The 17,888-nt window shown below is 44.2% G+C and overlaps 1 protein-coding gene across 5 annotated transcripts in view; it reads left to right on the top strand.

The window, feature by feature from the left end:
• Window positions 1-12,489: 12,489 nt before the first annotated feature.
• The window catches only part of RNF185 (ring finger protein 185), a 36,060-nt gene continuing 30,661 nt past the window's right edge, over window positions 12,490-17,888 (top strand). For 2 of the 5 annotated variants that reach the window (XM_041728649.1, XM_041728650.1), the window contains exon 1: window positions 12,490-12,642. The gene's annotated coding sequence lies outside the window, so the exon portion shown is untranslated. The remainder of the gene's footprint in view (window positions 12,643-17,888) is intronic. The other 3 variants (XM_041728652.1, XM_041728648.1, XM_041728651.1) reach the window with 2 other exon arrangements.

The raw sequence follows: 17,888 nt of genomic DNA, 5'->3' as shown, positions 1-17,888 counted from the left end.
CAGCCAGAGCAGGCCTTGTGAGCAGGGCACGGGGCAGGGCTAATGCTCTGGACTATGGTCTCTAGAGGAGCAGGGGGCTGGGCAGAGGGCTGAGTCTGCAGCCATCTCCGTCCTTGGACTGGAGCCACCGATGGGACACAGCAGGCATCGTGTGTTCCACAAGAGACAGGAAAGGTCTCTCCATCAGGGAAGGACTACTGCCAGCACGTGTTCCTGTGTCCCAAAGCTGATGTCTTATCCAGCTCCCAACTACCCGGGGAAGCTGGAGTGCTTATACACACAGGAAAGATGAAGAAACTGAGGATCACTGAGGGTGAGGAAACTTCGAGTGCCTGGCAAGGGAGGATAGTAGTAGAGTTCTTGGAACGCTTTGCTGAGAGGTCAGGACTGGCAGGAACAGTGATTTGTCTGTCTATCCATCTGTCCGTCAGCCTACTGCTCCCCCAACATCCTTCTCAACCTCCATCCCAGTGTATTCCAGGAGAGCGAGCCCCAGTGAGGCAGAGCCACAGGCAGAGCTGGGAAAGAGAAATCTCACTGTATGTACATTGGCAGGGAGAAGGGGGCGCTGCTGGGAGTGCCCAGGAGCCAAACTCCTTCCTCCAGAAGCTGGGGGAAGGGGGTGTGAGACAGAGAGAGAGAGTGGTGGCAGGAAAGGTAGGGAGACCTAGGGTTCCCAAAGGTAGGGACACCACTGAACAAAGGTAGGTCCCTCTGGGAAGAACTCTATTGTTTGGAAATCATGATTTGATAATTTTTCCCAGTTGTAGAAATGGCCACCCACCTCTGCCCCCTTTACCATAGTACAGAGCCTATTGTCCAGGAAGGGTAGGAGGTCCCAGGAACCCAAATTTCAAGGTCAAACAGACCTAACTTGGGTCCCAGCACTGTGTGACCTCAGGCTTTGAAAGTCTTAACTTCTCTGAGCCTTAGTTTCCTTATCTGTATGATGGGCATAATCACAGTAGTCAGTTCATGGGATGTTGGATAAGACTCTCTGTGCAGTAACTGGCATCCAAGACACTGTCACTAAAGCCTCAGGACATCCCTGGGTAGGAAGCAATTTAGCCAGGAGAAACCAAGTCCCCAAATTTTCAGGCCACAGCATCCATGAGAGCTAGTCCCAGCTAAGCTGTGACCTGGTTGTTATGACTTCAGACTTGTCCCTGCCCCTCTCTGGCCCTCAGTATCCTCCTTTATGCAGTGAAGAAAACAGTGAAGGTGACCTTTGAGGTCTCTTCCTGTCTGGGCCCTAAAGGAAGGCAGGTTAGGGCTTGCCTAGGCCTCAAGGGGAGGTGTCACTGGGTTTTCCCTTCAGATTCCACCCCGTGGCCTCGTCAGTCAACTTACAGGATAGACTTTGGAGCCCTGCCTCCCACTGGAGTGCCCCTCAGAGGCTTTGGCACAGAGATCGCAGAAGCCAAACCAGCAGGACAGGACAGGCCCAGCCTTGCAGACAAAAGGGGAGTTGAGGCTTTGCTCTGGAACCCCACCTCTCTCAGGTGAGGAAGGGTACACGGTAGGTCCCAGGGGGATGAGAGGCAGGGGTCCCCGGGATCTTATCCCTCTCTCTGTCCATGAGTCCCCATCACTCTGGCTCCTTTGGCTTCTCTCTCATCCTTCCATCTCTTGGTCTCTTTCCCTCTCTGGCTAATTCTCCTCATTTCTATCCCTCCCTCTCCATCTTCTCCTGACTCTAACTCTTCATCTCATTTTCTTTCTCCTCTTTCTTTCTTTATTTCTTTCTTTCTTTCTTTCTTTCTTTCTTTTCTTTCTTTCTTTCTTCTTTCTTTCTTTCTTCTTCTTTCTTTCTTCTCTTTCTCTCCCCTCTCTGTGCCACTCTTCTCTGTCCCTTCTCCCCTTCTTCCCTCTCTATCTCATTTCTTTGTGCCTTTCTGGCTCTGAGTATCCCTGTCTCCCTCTTTATCCTGTTTCTCTTTTAATTTTTTCCTCTATGTTTTCCTCTCTTTGTTTCTTAATGTCTTCTCATTCCTCTCCTCCCTCCCTCTTCTCTTTCTCACTCATTCCCTCATTATGTCTCATGGTTTCCTCCTTTGGTGTGCCTATGTGTCTGTTTCTCTCTCTTCGTTCTTCTCTCTTCCTTCCTTCTCTGCCTGTTCTCTCCCTCCACACCCTGACCCCAGGCCCAGGACCCAGTGTATCCTGCCCTTTCCAAAGCATGACCTCATTTGGTGCTCACAACCCCTGCCCCTCCCTATGGAGACAGGCAGGACAGGGCTTCTCATCCCATTGTTGAGATGGATGGAGTAAGGCTCCAGAAGAGGAATAACTTGCCAGGAGTCACACAGTAAACGAGGGGAGAACATAGGTCAGATTTTTCTTGGCCTGTGGGGAGGACCTCCTGTGACACTGGGTGGCTCTTGCCTCCCCTACCACCTCCCCATCTTGGAGTCTTCCTCCCCACTGCCTAGAGCCCTGGGAGCTTGCCTTCTCTACCCCACCTGGAGGTCGCTCTCAGCAATCTGTGCCAGGAGAATGATGCAGGCAGTACCTAGCTCCAGAGCATTCTGCATTCATTCAAAAACAAATAGTCATGAGTGTCTACTACTGCCAGGTACGGGGGGAGGCCCTGAACAGAGAAAGGAGGGGAGGAGGGACAGAGCATGCTCAAGTTGGGAGATGGAGAGGAATACATTCCCTGCAGGGACAGGGTCTGGCAGCCCAGGGGAGCTAGGGCCTAAGTGTCAGTTGGGTCCTCTAGGAAGCCACCATCAAGATGGAATTAGAAAGTGCAAGAGATATATTGGAGGAAATGCCTGTGATCGATAAAGGAGGTGGGGAGGAACCAGGATTGGGCAGAGAAAGCCTTCAGAATGTTGCAAGTGTGACATCTATGGGAGAGAGTAGAAGGGAAGGAGAGCTGGGTAAGAGCATCATACTGTGGTGCCATTCTGAGCAGATCTCAGCCAGCCAACAAGGAGCTCTGGTACAAAGATTGCCCACACAAGAGCTCCAACTGGGCAGAAATAGGCAGGCCCTAGTGCCCTGACTGTGCGCAGTCATTGGTTGGGGGCTGCCCAGGAGGACAGAGGCATCCACTCCAATGCTGCTGCAGATGCTGAAGGACTGCAGCTGATGCTGCCGCATCTGGGAATTTATCCCATTTGGCTGGGGCAGATCAGAAGAAACTCAATGGGCAGATGAAGTCTGACATCTGGGAGGAAGCCCAGAAGGCAGTCTTCTTCTGGGAGATCCCAGGACTAAGGAGTAGGAATCTGGGTATAGGACTATCCCTCATAAGATTTCCAGGTAGGAGTTCAGCCCCAAGCATACCAGGCATAAACTGAGCCTAGCCCTGGGTCTGAGGGAATAAGTAATGAGACACAACTGTGTTTAAAACTAGACATCTCAGGGGCACCCGTGCGGCTCAGTTGATTAAACATCTGCCTTTGGCTCAGGTCACAATCTCAGGTCCTGGGATTGAGCCCCATGTTGGGCTCCCTGCTTAGTGGGAAGTCTGCTTCTCCCTCTCCCTCTGCCCTTCCCCCTACTTCAGATGAACGAGTACAGCACCACCTGACCTCTCCCACCCTCCACCTTTGATAATAGCTTTATTGAGATATCATTCGCATACCATACAATTCACCCATTTAAGGTATACAACTTAATAGTTTTAAGTATGTTCAAATTTGTGCAACCATCACCACTACCTAATTCCAGAACATTTTCATCATTCCAAAAACAAACCCTGCAACAAATAACAGTCATTTTGCCTTCCTCACTCCCCCTGAGTAGCAACTAATCTACTTCATGTCTCTATAGAGCTGCCTATACTGTACATCTCATATACATGGAATCATACAATATACGGCCTTTGTGACTAGCTTCTTCCACTTAGCATAATGTTTTTAAGGTTCATTTGTGTTGTAGCATATATTAGTACTTCATTCCTTTTTATGACTGGATAATATTCCATTGTATAGATACACTTCACTTTATTAATTTATTCATTAGCTGATGGACTCTTGGATTGTTTCCACTTTTTGGCTATTATGAATAATCCTCCCACCAACATTAATGTAAAACTTTTCATGTGAACATATGTTTTAATTTCTCTTAGGCACATACCTAGGAGTAGAATTGGTGGATTATGTGATAATTCTATCTTTAACCACTTGAAGAACTGCCAAACTGTTTCCAAAGTGGCTACATTATTTTACATATTCACCAGCAGTATTTTGAGAATTCTGATTTCTCCACATCCTTGCCAACATTTATTATTGTCTATCTTATAGTCATCATTAGTAGGTTTAGAGTGGCATCTCATTATGGGTTTTGTTTGCATTTTTGACATATAATGATGTTGATTGTCTTTTCATGCTTACTGGCCATTTGCATATTTTCTTTGAAGAAATCTGGCAGATAACTTTACTGTAACCTTGTGAGACCTTGAGCCAGAATCACTCAACTAAGCTACTCTTTAATTCCTAACTTTCAGAAATTGTGTGACATGATAAATGTTTGTTGTTTTTAAGATTCTAGGTTTTGAGGTATTTATTATACAGCAATACATAAGTAACACAGAAAGATTCAGGTATATGTCATGCGTACCTACTGTTAATGCTACTGGAAGTCTCAGCCAGTGCAATAACATAAGAAAAAGAAATACAGGGGCACCTGGGTGGCTTAGGCAATTAAACATCTGCCTTTGGCTCAGGTCATGATCTCAGAGTCCTGGAATCAAGGCCTGCTTTGGGCCCTTTGTTCAGCAAGGAATCTGATTTTCCCTCTCCCTTTGCCTTTTCCCCCTGCTCATGCTCTCTTTCTCTGTCTTTAATAATAATAATAATAATAATAATAATAATAATAATAATAAAATTGTCATGTCTGAAATGGAAGAAACAAAACTGTCATTGTTTGTAGATTGATTTATCTATCTAGAGTGTGTATTCAGTACCTGGGATGGGGAAAGCTGTGTAATGGAATAGCATAAACCCAGGACAGACCCAGATTTGAGTCCTGGCCTCTCCCTTACTTTCTGTGCGATCTTAGGCAAATCCTTTCTTTTTTTTTTTTTTAAGATTTTATTTATGCATGAGAGACACACAGAGAGAGACAGAGACACAGGCAGAGAGAGAAGCAGGCTCCATGCAGGGAGCCCGACATGGGACTCGATCCTGGGTCTTCAGGATCAGATCCTGGGCCAAAGGTGGCACTAAACTGCTGAGCCACCCAGCGTACCCAAGGCAAATCTTTTTGCCTCTTTGTGCCTCATTGGTAAAATGGAGATAAGAATAGTACCTATACCATGAGGATTAATGTGAGTGCATATAGGGTACTTCAATGGCCTTTGATAAGTAGGAGGGGATTTGAAGGCAGGAGGCAGGCAGGATCGCAGTGTAACTAATTTAACGTCCAGTCCCCCACGCTGCAGAATGTGGGCTCCTTCCATTCTCCCAACTGACTCCAGCCTGCTAGTAGGGTCTTAAGAGGTTCAATAGATCCTTATCCACACCCTGAATTCAACCTTTAGCTCCACTTCTCACTGGGCAGCTTGGGGCAAATCCCTTAAATCCCTTATCTTGGCTGAATCCCTATGATGTAATCTATTGATTGGTAAGCTCATGCCTACCTTTTCTGTTTTTTGGTTTTTTGGTTTTGGTTTGCTTTGCCTTTTTTTTTTTTTTTTTTTTAACTTCCCAGGGATTATGGTAAGGATCAGAGAATGGAAAACAAGCTCACTGACATTAGGTCATGAGTAGCCCACATGAACTGGGCATGAGATCCCACTCCCAGAACTGTTGGGATAGGAACAAGGGGGCAGAACGGACCCTGAGAGCTGTGTCTAGCTCAACGTGGCAGCCACAGAGGGCCTTGGGGTTATAGGATAGAATGACATTGAGGGCAAGAATCACAACCCTCCTATTCAGATGGCACTTGACATTTATATTCTGACCAACCCCAAGTGGTAGGGTTGTCAGATAAAAGAGAGAAGCCCAGTTATATTTGAACTTCAGAAATCAGTGAATAATTTTTAGTGTAAGTGTATGCTCTGGACATTGCAATTATTTTTGATTATCTGAAATTCTAATTTAACTGGGTATCCTGTGTTTTTATTTGATACATCTGATGACCCCACCCAGCAGTGAAATGAGAATAGGCAGGCAATAACTCTTTACCCCACTTCACAGTGGAGGCACAGGGAGGAGATAGGACTGGTCCAAAGCTCTGCTGCTTATCCATCTTTTCATTCTACACAGGCTGAGGTTGAAACCTGGGTTGTCTGTTGGCTCTGAGAGACCTTAGCTCACAATCCCTCCTTCCCTCTTGGGGTTAGACTGGCCCTTGAGGCCCTTGAGAGGCCCTGGGAGTCTAATTCACTCAGCAGGATTTAGAGGGTAGGTGGGGAGCATAAAAGAAAGATCAGGAGGCCAGAGGGAGATCTGACTGCAGAACTCAGGCCCAATAAACTAAATAATAAATCTCCCATTTCTACAGCCAAGGACTCAAGTTCTCAAGCACAGTTTTTTATCTGTGAATTTGACCAAAGTCAACAGCAGATGGCAGTTAGAGCTAGAACCAGACTTTGAACCTCTTGGCACCCAGTGGTCTTCCTGCTACTCTTGGGTCTGGACAAGGGGCCCCAGGGAGGAGGCCCTTCAAGCCCAGACTAGGGAGGTGGGAGCAGGAAGGCCTGGTAGAAACAGCACTGGGGGCCCTTTCAAGGTCCACAGTGTTTACTCCAGCCTCTGCTGCCATCTAGTGGGCACCTAAAGCCAGCACCTCCTAGGGAAACCGAACAAAGAAGGTTGTCTTTGAAAGTTTCTGGTCCCTTTTGCACTTCCTGGTCCTTCCTGTCTGGGCTCTACCCTCTGACTCGCTGTAGAACACTAACAAGCCCTTTGCCTCACAGGCTCTCAGGTTTCTCTCTTAGAATAACGATTCTCGGGCAGCCCGGGTGGCTCAGCGGTTTAGCGCCACCTTCAGGGCATGATCCTGAAGACCCAGAATCGAGTCCCATGTCAGGCTCCCTGCATGGAGCCTGCTTCTCCCTCTGCCTGTGTCTCTGCCTCTCTCTTTCTCTCTGTGTCTCTCATAAATAAATAAATAAAATCTTAAAAAAAAAAAAAAAAGAATAACGATTCTCCAAATCACAGCAGGTCTAATCTTTCTAACACAGCCCTAGTCAGGTCTGTCCCCTGACCCACCCTGTTCTTCAGGTTGAAGACTGTCATACCATGCAGGATCTGAGCCTACTAGATCCCTCCCCACTTCTCTGCTCTAGTGACATAGAGCTGGTTTAATTTCCTCAACCACTAGTCCCTCCTAAGGCCTTTGTACATGCCATTCCCTTTGCCTAAAATATTCTCTTTTATCTGGCTTGTTCCTATTCATCTTTCAAGTATCAGCTTAATCATTCCCTCCAGGAAGCCCTATTCCTTGATGCTCCCAACACAGAATGGGCAAGTGTACTTTAGATCCCCACAGAAGATTTAGGTCTCAAAGAAGGTATGACCGTGGAAGAGGTCAAATAGCAGTCCATCCAGTCTGTTCAGTCCATCCATGGGCTCAGAGTTCAAACTAACCTGATTTCCCATCCCACTCAGCCACAGTGTGGCAGAGCAGTGGGCAGTGTGAACATCAGCTCCACCTCTTTGAGTTCCTTTTTCACAGATGAATAAATCAGACTCTGTCTACACCAGTGCTCGACAGTAGAACTCTAGTGTGAGCCACAAATGTAATTTGCAATTTTCTTTTTTAAAAGATTTTATTTATCTATTTATGAGAGAGGCAAAGACACCGGCAGAGGGAGAAGTAGGCTCCATACAGGGAGCCCCAGCAGAACTCAATACCAGGACCCAGGGATCACACCCTGAGCTGAAGGCAGACACTCAACCACTGAGCCACCCAGGTATCCTGTAATTTGCAATTTTCTATCCACAGTTTAAAAAGTAGAAATACAAGGGAAATTAATTTTAATAATACATTTTATGTAATCCATGCATAAAATATTATTTCAACATGTAATCAATATTTTTAAATTATCAATGATCTATTTTACCTTCTTTTCCTCATTCTGTCTTTAAAAATCTGGTGTGTATTTGATACTCAAAATGTGTGTCTCACTTTGGATTCCACATTTCAAGCACCCATGAGGCTAAAAGCCATTATACTGCACAGCACAGGTCTGTGTGGGTATTACACGAGTGTGTACAAATGTAAAAATCTGTGGAGCTGAACACTTAAGACCTTGACCATTTTTGTATGGGCTTCCAGGGGCTCAGGGCAGAGATGGGAGGCCCAATGAGTGCCCCGCCTCCCTCCCTACACTGCCTAGGAATTGGACCTCATGATTTCTTAGTGCCTTCCAGATTTTTCCTCTCTTTCACCAGTTTCTCCCTTCCTTGGTTTTCTAGCCTTTTGTCCACGCCTCACATGTTGGGAACATCCCAGAATCCTCTGGGAAGAGCCTATCACCCAGGCAGAAGATTCCAGAATATGGCCATGATACCACCTTGTGGCCATGTTCCTAAACAAATAATACTATCCAGACCCGAACCTAGGAAGCAGCCTTTGTTCACTCTGCCCTCAGCCAGCAGGTCACCATATGGGCAGAGTCCTAGGCCAGGCTCCAACAGGAGGCAGAAGAACCAGACCCTGAGCTGTCCTGGGGCACAAGGCTTAATGGCCTGAGGCATGCAGCAAATATTTGCACATTTGCCCTGGGTTGGGTAACTGATGAGGCCATGTGCCTAACCCACCAACTTCCTCTATGGAAGGGTTGGAATTGAGAAGGATTAGGGGATGCTTTCTCTAGCTTTTTCTCCCTTCTGTCTATACACATGGTCTTCCTCTCTGAGCTTCCTGTACCCATGAGGGGAGGCTGACCTCATCCTAGAATGAGGGTGGGGATGGGCCAGGCTCAGGATATATTCTCCCCCATGTCAGATGAAGAGATTGGAGGAAAAAGTGATGGCATCTACCAGAGCTGGGCTGGTTCCTAGGATCTTGGAATCTCTTCCCTGCATTGAACAGAAGAGAAAACTAAGGCTTAGAGAAGGGAAAGGACCTGTGAACCTCAACAGATCCAGTAAGCCAGAAGGTCTACCAGATTTCTTGCCTCTCCTCACCTGGCAGATACATATCTGAGGTCTCAAGTCCTTAATCATAGTTTTCTCCTACCCAATTACTTGCCTTTTCCCACTATTCAACCTTCTTGGCCCTTCAAACTCCTTGACTGATATTCCTGCTCCCTCGAGTCTCTGCAGTGGCCTCCTACTTGTCTTGTGCTCCTAGTCTCCACTTATCTTCATAGAGTCTACTCTCTGGCCCAGGGTGGTGATGCAGCATTCCAACAGGAGCAGGCTTTGTAGGCAGATTCCAATCTTCAGCCTCAGCTGTGAGGCATTGGGTATGCTGCTTAACTTCTCTGGGCCTCTTGCTCCTCACGTGTAATAATAGTTGATTCATGATTCAGGGGTGAGGATTAAATTGTATAAAACCCTTAGCCTAGTATGTAGCACATTAATAAACATTCAATAAATATTAGCTGCCAGTATTAGTATTAGTATCAGAAGATTAAGGGGAGAGGAAGGAAGGGGGCAAAAGGAAGATTTGAGCTGTTAAAATGAGAACCCTTGGGATGCTCAGAACAGGCACAGGAAGAAATCAGAACATTTCTATTTATTCTATTCTGTCTCACAGGACTGAATATTTTTTACTCATCACAATTTGTTGTAAGCATTAAATAATATTAGGAAGGACCAGAAGCTGGGTCCTGACAGGATAGACGCAAACATCACCAACAGGGTGCTTTTGCGGTCCATAAGTGCCTTACTTAGTGTGCTAAAATAGAGAAGGTATTACTTGATATATTTTTGAAGCTGAAGTGCTTCCAAGTTTGCTAGTTCCAATTCTGTTATTTCTTGGGAATGTCTTTAATACCAAGAACAGGAAGAAATAAACAGTGTTGGTTCCCTAACATTGAAGTTTCAGGAATGTGGTTTTTGTTTTCCAGAAGAGACCATGAGAATGACCTCATTTCTGACAAAGGAAAAGTTGAACTCTTGCCTTTAGTCTGCCTGTTGAACCCAACAAAAACAGCAAAGGATAATATATTTGGCAACTTTGTCTTAACTGAAGCTGGTACTCCCTTGTCTTTTCATAATGATGGTACTCTGTGACTTTTTCAAAGGAGAAAGCTCAAGCAGGAATTTTTTTAAGGTATACTGAGAGCTCATTCAGTGCTAAGCCTGTTCTATATCCTTACAACAACCTTCCGAAGAAATAAATTTCCCCAATAAACAAATGAGGAAATGGGGACTTCTGTAAGTGAAACTGCTCATCTAAATTCACATAGCTAGTAAGCATGGGGACTTTCAATGCCCTTCAGTCGAAGACTACCAGGAATACACCTGTGGTTGGATGGGTTGGGCTTATTACTGGTTATCAGAAAGTGAAGGATGCAAACCATGAGGAATGATGGAGTATCTCAATAACAGAGGGTTAGAAAGGACTTTAGATTTGGGGCTTATGTTAAATAATTTGGGGGAGAGCATATATTCAACAGGAGAACACCAAGGACTACCTGTGAGTGCCAGGCTAGCTCTGGGATATCAAAAGCTGCTTTTATTTTTCTCAGAGCCTGAACTCAGATCCAGGTTTGTGTGGCTATAAACACGTCCTGTGTTACTCCCTGTTCACAGAAACCTGAAAAGAAGACCAGCAGATGATGAATTTCATCTATGAGTTTATTTCATCTACTACCTTCATCTACTACCTACTCAGACTCAATCTCTACTACAGCCTCTGGGATAATTGTAGGCAGTTAATAAATGTTTGTCAAAAACTCCAGAGAACAACTGCCTAGGTGCAAATTGCATCTCTACCAGCTATCAGTATGTGAGTTGGACATTTTTAATTAAGTGATAAAATTGTGTAAACTTTTAAAAAGATTTTATTTATTTATTCACAAGAGACACAGCGAGAAGCAGAGGGAGAAGCAGACTTCTCGCAGGAGCCTGATGTGAGACTCAATCCTGGAACTCCAGGATCATGGAGCCAAAGGCAGATGCTCAACTGCTAAACGACCCAGGCATCCAAAAATTGTGTAAACCTTAAAAAGTTTTCCTTTATCCATTTGTAAAATGGAGATAAACACCAAAACCATTCAAAGGACTGCTGTGAGGGCCAAATGAACTCTTGTGTGGAGTGTGTTTAGTTAAGCTCAGCAAATGTGAGCTATTATTATCTTCAGGATAAGTAGCCTGTTAGTTTTGTGATCACATGTTCAATACTTTTCCCACTAGACATGAAAGCAAAGATTTTGTCTTGTAAAAGATTTGTCTTTTATTTAATAATTTAAATAAAAGTTGCAACAACGATATAAGGAACTCCCATGTGCCTTTTACCTTGATTCACCACTTGTTTATATTTTGCCTCATTTACTTAATCATTCACCCGCCACACATACACACACAATCCACTTTTTTCTGAGTAATTTGAAATGAGGTAGAGTCATTGTGCCCTTTAACCCCTCAATATTTCAGGGAATATTTTCTAAGAACAAAGACATTCTCTTAAACACAATATAGTGATCAAATTTAGAAAATTTAATGTTGCTACAATAAGGATTAATAGCTAGTCCTCAATCTATATTCAAATTTGTCACTTCTCCCAATATTGTGCATTACACTTATTCTGCTTCCCATCGCCCTCAGAATCCAGTTTAGAATCACACACATTTTGTGGTCATGCCTCTTTAAACTCTTTTAAACCAGGATAGTTCCTCAGCCTTTGTCTTTCGAGTGCCCTCGATTTGGGTTTATTTCATGCTTCCTCCTGAGATTTGGGTCATACATTTTTGACAGAAATATCGTAGAAGACATGTGTGTCCTTCTCAGTGCAAATTATTGGAAGGAACATGATCTTTACTTGAGCTATAATTGGCAATGTTAGCTTAATCACTGTGATTCACTTGTTCTTCGAGGTTATACCTCTGTAAAATTACCATTTCCCTTTGGTAATCGATAAGTAATTTATGGGAGACCCTGTAACTGTGTATTTACCCTGTTCCTCTAGTTTTACCATTCATTATTGATCTAACTCCATCAGTCTTGTTAGGTGGCATTCTACTAAAAGGAGAGGTCTTCCTTTCCCCCTCTTTATTTACTTATTTATATCAGCAGGGAGTCGTGGGTTACCATTTTATTCCATTAGTTATATTCTGTCACCATCATCATGTATTTTGATGCTCAAACTGCCTTGATTGGGCCAGTGGTATTTCCTTCCGGTTAGCTCCTGCGTCCTTTAACATGTTCTCATTGTTCTGATTCTCAGCATCCCTACGTCCTGATGCAACAAGATGTTCCAAGCCTATCTGGTACTTTCCTTGCCAGGACCCAGGCTCTTTGAAAAGCTGCCAAAAAGCCCGTTTCTCCGCTTCCGGCCCTCAGGCGGAACCTTAGAGCCCCTCATCTGGGCGGGAGAACCGCGCAGCGGACTAGCCCTTTCCGGTTGCGGCCGGAAGTCCTCGGAGGGGGCGGCAGTTCTGCGTCAGGTGACCCGAGTGTGCGTAGGAGGGATCGCCGGTCTAACTCGGCAGCCTGAGGGACGCAGTGGCGGGCGCCGGACAGACGGACAAGCTGGGTAGCCTCAGCGGCGTTAGCTGAACGGAGGCAGGTGAGTGTTGGGCTGAGGTGGTCGCTTAGGCGCTGTCGAGGGCGAGGGACGTGAGCAGGGCGTCTGCCTTAACCCGGCCCGCGGGCTGAGACACCTGGCCCGGCGGCGCAGAGCCCAACCCCGGCTCCGCCCGGGACCCTCCGCCGCAGGAGCGAGGTCCGGCTCGCCTGGCGGCCTTCTGTCCTGTGATTACAGTTTGGGGAAACTGAGGAGCCGAGAAGGGAGAAGGCTTCCCACGAGCTCTCCTTTCTGGGCAGGGGCTCACTCTTAACCCTCCTTCTGTCCCCGTCTCCAGACTGCCTCTCTCAGGTGGATGCGCTTTAAATGATTTTACCTCCAGTGGAGAGGCCGAGCCTGGGAATCGGGGTGAACCGAGCTAGACCTTCGCTTTCAGCCGATTGTGCGTTATGGGCCCGATCCATCACCTGTTGAGCCTGAGTTTCCTCATTTGTAAAAATGAGACAGTGTTCTTCAAAATACGGCCCTTACACTGTCTGTTTTGAAATGCCCCGGGAGTCATGCTTTACAATGTAGGACTCAAATGAGACAGACCTCTGATTTAGAAGCTGGGTCGGAACCTGGGAACGTTTTGGACGTAAACCTGCCGTGTATCCTGATGCTGGAAGTCCACTGATTTTAAGTGCTTTCCTGCTGTGAGTACTAGATACCCGTTCTTTTCTTTGAGGCACCTGGAGCCGGTTCCGGATCTTTGAAAGTATTGAGATGTTTAGCCTAAAAAAGAGAACAGTGGAAGGAAACTGTCTTTAAAAACGGGGGGAAAAATGTTATGGTGAAGAGTGCTTCCACTTTTATCTTTGGGGTTGAAAGTGATAGAACTAGGACCCAAATGGGTGGATTCTCTGGACTTAGAATGTGACCAGCAATGGAATGGATTCCCTCGAAAGGTAATGAATTCCCTATTGAAGGAGGTATATAGGTATTAAATGGAAGTCCTTTCCAACTTGAAGTGTCTGATTCTGAGTAACTATTTTCAATCTTTATGGTGCTGATTGACTTCTTTTTTCTGCCCTCTTTTCTTGACACTTCCACCAAGCCTACGTTTTCTAGAAGTAAGGCCAGTGGGTATGAATTAATGTAATCTGTTCCTGGTTGTCCTGTGCACCATCCTTTTCAAGGACTTTGGAATGGCCCATATGATAAGGGCTTCTTAAATGTTTGTTAAATAACTAAGGAGGTACCCCACCCCATTGGGTCATGGCTTATGTTCTTAGAATAACTTGGAAATGCTGCTGAAGACTTTGTGTTTGATCAGGAGAAGCCAGTGAACTCTTTGGATCACAGAATTGAGGAGCCTCAGTCAGAAGGGCCCCTCAGGGTTGTTCAGGCCAGCCTTTCCTCCCTGGGACGCAAATCCCTCTTTAATCCTCTCCCCAGCAATGTGTTGTATAGCTCTTGTGGCTAATGAGGGAATTTTTGCAATCTGTCAGTTAACTTTTCATCCAGCATTTAAAACCAGTCCTCTTAGGGACTTGACTTGCTAGTTCATCCTCCTACAGGTAATGCTTCTAGCGTATCATTAGTTTTCTTTTCTTTCTTTCCTTTTTTTTTTTTTTTTTTTTTTTAAGATTTTATTTGAGAGAGAGAGAGAGCGCTTGTGAGCAAGTATGAGTGAGGGGAGGGGCAGAGGGACAAGCAGACCTCCCACTGAGCCCCAGGGCTCATCCTAGGACCCTGAGATCCTGACCTGAGCCAAAATCAAGAGTTGGATGCTTACTGAATTAGCCACCCAGGTGCCCCTAGCTTAACTTTAGTTTTCTAATCAAACGTCGAAGTTCCTAAAACCAGATCACTTTTTCAAAACCTGTAAGAATGCTTACATTGTCTAATGGAGCAAAGATTCCATATTATGAATCAATTCTGCTCACATCCTACCCTCTCCCAAAAAATAGATTGGGTTTGAGCCAAGACTTCCTGCCTGTGTTTACCTTCCTGCTTTGTGTTTCCTAAGATTAAAAAAAAAAAAAAAAAAAAAGTTGTGAAATGCTTATTCAGATATTGTCCCGGTGCTAGGTAAAATTATTGTAATTTATTGATGTCTCTAATACTTCTTAATCTGAAATTTTCCTTTATAAAAGTACCTGAATCGGCATTTCCAAAGTGTATTCTTCAAGCCACTAATCTGAAGAAAAAAGTGTTCCATAGTAAAAATAAGTTTAGAAAATGCTGTATATCATTATCCTTTCTGGAACTTTTCAGTGTATAGTACCACATTAAATATACTGAGATGTTCTATAATAAACATATCTAACCTTGTTTAATCTAGGGTTGCCAAACTTTTTTTTTTTTTTTTAAGATTTTATTTATTGATTCACGAGAGACACAGGCAGAGGGAGAAGCAGGCTCCATGTAGGCAGCCCGACGCAGGACTCCATCCCACGACCCCAAGATCCATCCCGCGACCCCAGGATCCATCCTGTGACCCCAGGATCACACCCTGGGCTGAAGACAGCGCTAAACCGCTGAACCACCCAGGCTGCCCTAGTGTTGCCAAACTTAATTGATATGAAGCACTTTTTTTTTTTTTTAACTGAAGCACACATTGGCAAATTCTTCTTCTTCTTCTTTTTTTAAATTAACTTGCTTAAATAATCTCTACACCCAGTGTGGGGCTTGAACTCATGACCCCGAGATCAAAAGTCACATGCTCTTCTGACTGAGCCAGCAAGGTGCCCCTTACATTGCCAAATTCTGACCCAGAGAGTCTGCAGTTTATGGCATGTGGGCCAAATCTGGCTCTGGTGCCTGTTTTTGCATGGCATGTGAGCCAAGGATGGACTTTACATTTTTAAATGGTGGGGAATAAATCCAAAAAAAGAATATTTTGTGATATCTGAAAATTACAGAAAAATTAAAAACTATAAATAAAATTTTATTGGAACACAGCCACACCCACTAATTTACATATCATCTTTGGCAGAAGAGTTGAGTACTTGCCCCAAAAACCATATGGTTCACAAAGTCTAAAGTATTTACTATATGATATTTTACAGAAAAAACTTACCAGGGATCCCTGGGTGGCGCAGCGGTTTGGCGCCTGCCTTTGACCCAGGGCGCGATCCTGGAGACCCGGGATCGAATCCCACGTCAGGCTCCCGGTGCATGGAGCCTGTTTCTCCCTCTGCCTGTGTCTCTGCCTCTCTCTCTCTCTCTGTGACTATCATAAATAAATAAAAATTTAAAAAAAAAAACTTACCAGCTGCTGACTTGCATCATGTACAATTTTTTAACATCTTTCATGTACATTTTTTTTTTTTAAGATTTTATTTATTTATGATAGGCACACAGTGAGAGAGAAAGAGACACAGGCAGAGGGAGAAGCAGGCTCCATGCACCGGGAGCCCGACGTGGGATTCGATCCCGGGTCTCCAGGATCGCGCCCTGGGCCAAAGGCAGGCACCAAACCGCTGCGCCAACCAGGGATCCCTCATGTACATTTTTTAACTCTTTTTTACCTTTTTAACTTTTTTAACATTTGCTAACTTTTTAACTTTTGTATAATTTATTTTACTTTCAAATAACTTTAGACTTGCAAAAATAATATACAGACTCTCTGTATATTTTTCACCCAGCTTTCCCTAATGTTAACCTTTTTACATAACCATGTTAAAAGTATCTAAATAAGAAATTTAACATTAATGCAATATTACTAAGTAAACTATAAACTATTCAAATTTAATCATTTGTCCTACTAATGTCCTTTTTCTATTCCAGGATCCAATCCTGTTTCCTACATTGCATTTAGTTGTCAAGTCTACTGAGTGTCTAATGACCTGAGACAGTTCCTCAGTCTTTTTTGTCTTTCATGACTCTAAACTTTTGAAGAGGAGTGGCCAATTATTTTGTAGAACATCTCTCAGTTTTTTAAACAGAATTCACGTATCGTAAAATTCACCATTTAAAAGAGTACAGTTCAGTAGTTTTTAGTATGTTCACGGATTGTGTAACCATCACCATGATTTTAATCCCAGAACATTTTTGTGTCCCCCAAAAGAAAAGCTAATATATGTTAGCAGTCACTCCTTATTCTCCCCTCTACCCATCAACTGGCGACCACCAAAATAGATTCATACAGTATGTGGCCTTTTGTGTTTGGCTTCTTTCATTAAGCATATGTTTTCACAAGGTTCGTCCATGTTGTGGCCTCTATCAGTACTTCATTACATTTTTGGGTGAATAATATTTCAATATACTGTTATACCACATTTTGTTTATCCATTCATCAGTTGATTGACATTTAGGTTGTTTCTGCCCTTTGTATGTTGTGATTAATGCTGCTGTGAACATTCATGTACACATTTTTGTTTGAAAATATTTTCTTTCTAGATGTGTCTGCTTAGGAGTGGAATTGTTGGATCATATGACAACTCAGTGTTTAACTTTTTGAGGAACTGCTGAACTGTTTTCTACAGCAGCTGCACCATTTTACGTTCCCATAAGGAATATGTGAGGGTTCCATTTTCTCCACATCCTCTTCAACACTTATTATTGTCCCTTTTGTTGTAATTATTATTATATCGACCCTAGTGGTTGCGAAGTGGCATCTAATTGTAGTTTTATTTTCGTTTCGCTAATGACTAATGATGTTGAACATCTTTTCATGTGCATATTGGCCATCTGTGTGTCTTTGGAGAAATGTCTATTCAAATCCTTTGTCCTTTTTGTAACTGAGTTCTTCATTATCATGCACAATTTTGTATGTAAATATTCAAAGAGTTTGCAGATTCCCTGTAACCCCTTGAAGTAACTCAGAGTGAGCTGAACTGCAAAATCGGAGGCAATGCTAGTAACTCCCTGGTCTGAATGGAGTTGGATTTGAACATGCTGAAGTGCAGAGTAATTGTCCCTTTGAAACTGCTGATCATTCAGAGCTTCTTCCAACCCCAACCACTGCTGATCATGCAGAGCTGGGGTGGCCATAGTCATGTAAAGAGTACTACAGTATTATTTGAAATGTGGTAAGACCACTAGGAGTCCCATCTGAGAGCTATTCTGGTGGTTGTCTGGTCACAGGCGAGAAGTAGAGAAGTCAGTTGGGGTTTGGAACACTCGGACTTGTGATATTGAGCCAGCTGCTTGGAGTGGCAGAGCTACCAGTGCACTCATGCCTCTTTTGACCCCAGAGCATTTGGCTATAACTAGACCATCTTGAGCATGTATTTAAAAATTAAAACAGGGATCCCTGGGTGGCGCAGCGGTTTGGCGCCTGCCTTTGGCCCAGGGCGCGA

The sequence above is a fragment of the Vulpes lagopus genome, chromosome 14 (assembly GCF_018345385.1).
Source record: "Vulpes lagopus strain Blue_001 chromosome 14, ASM1834538v1, whole genome shotgun sequence".
NCBI classification, from domain to species: domain Eukaryota; kingdom Metazoa; phylum Chordata; class Mammalia; order Carnivora; family Canidae; genus Vulpes; species Vulpes lagopus.
This window is presented reverse-complemented; position numbering and strand designations above follow the sequence as displayed.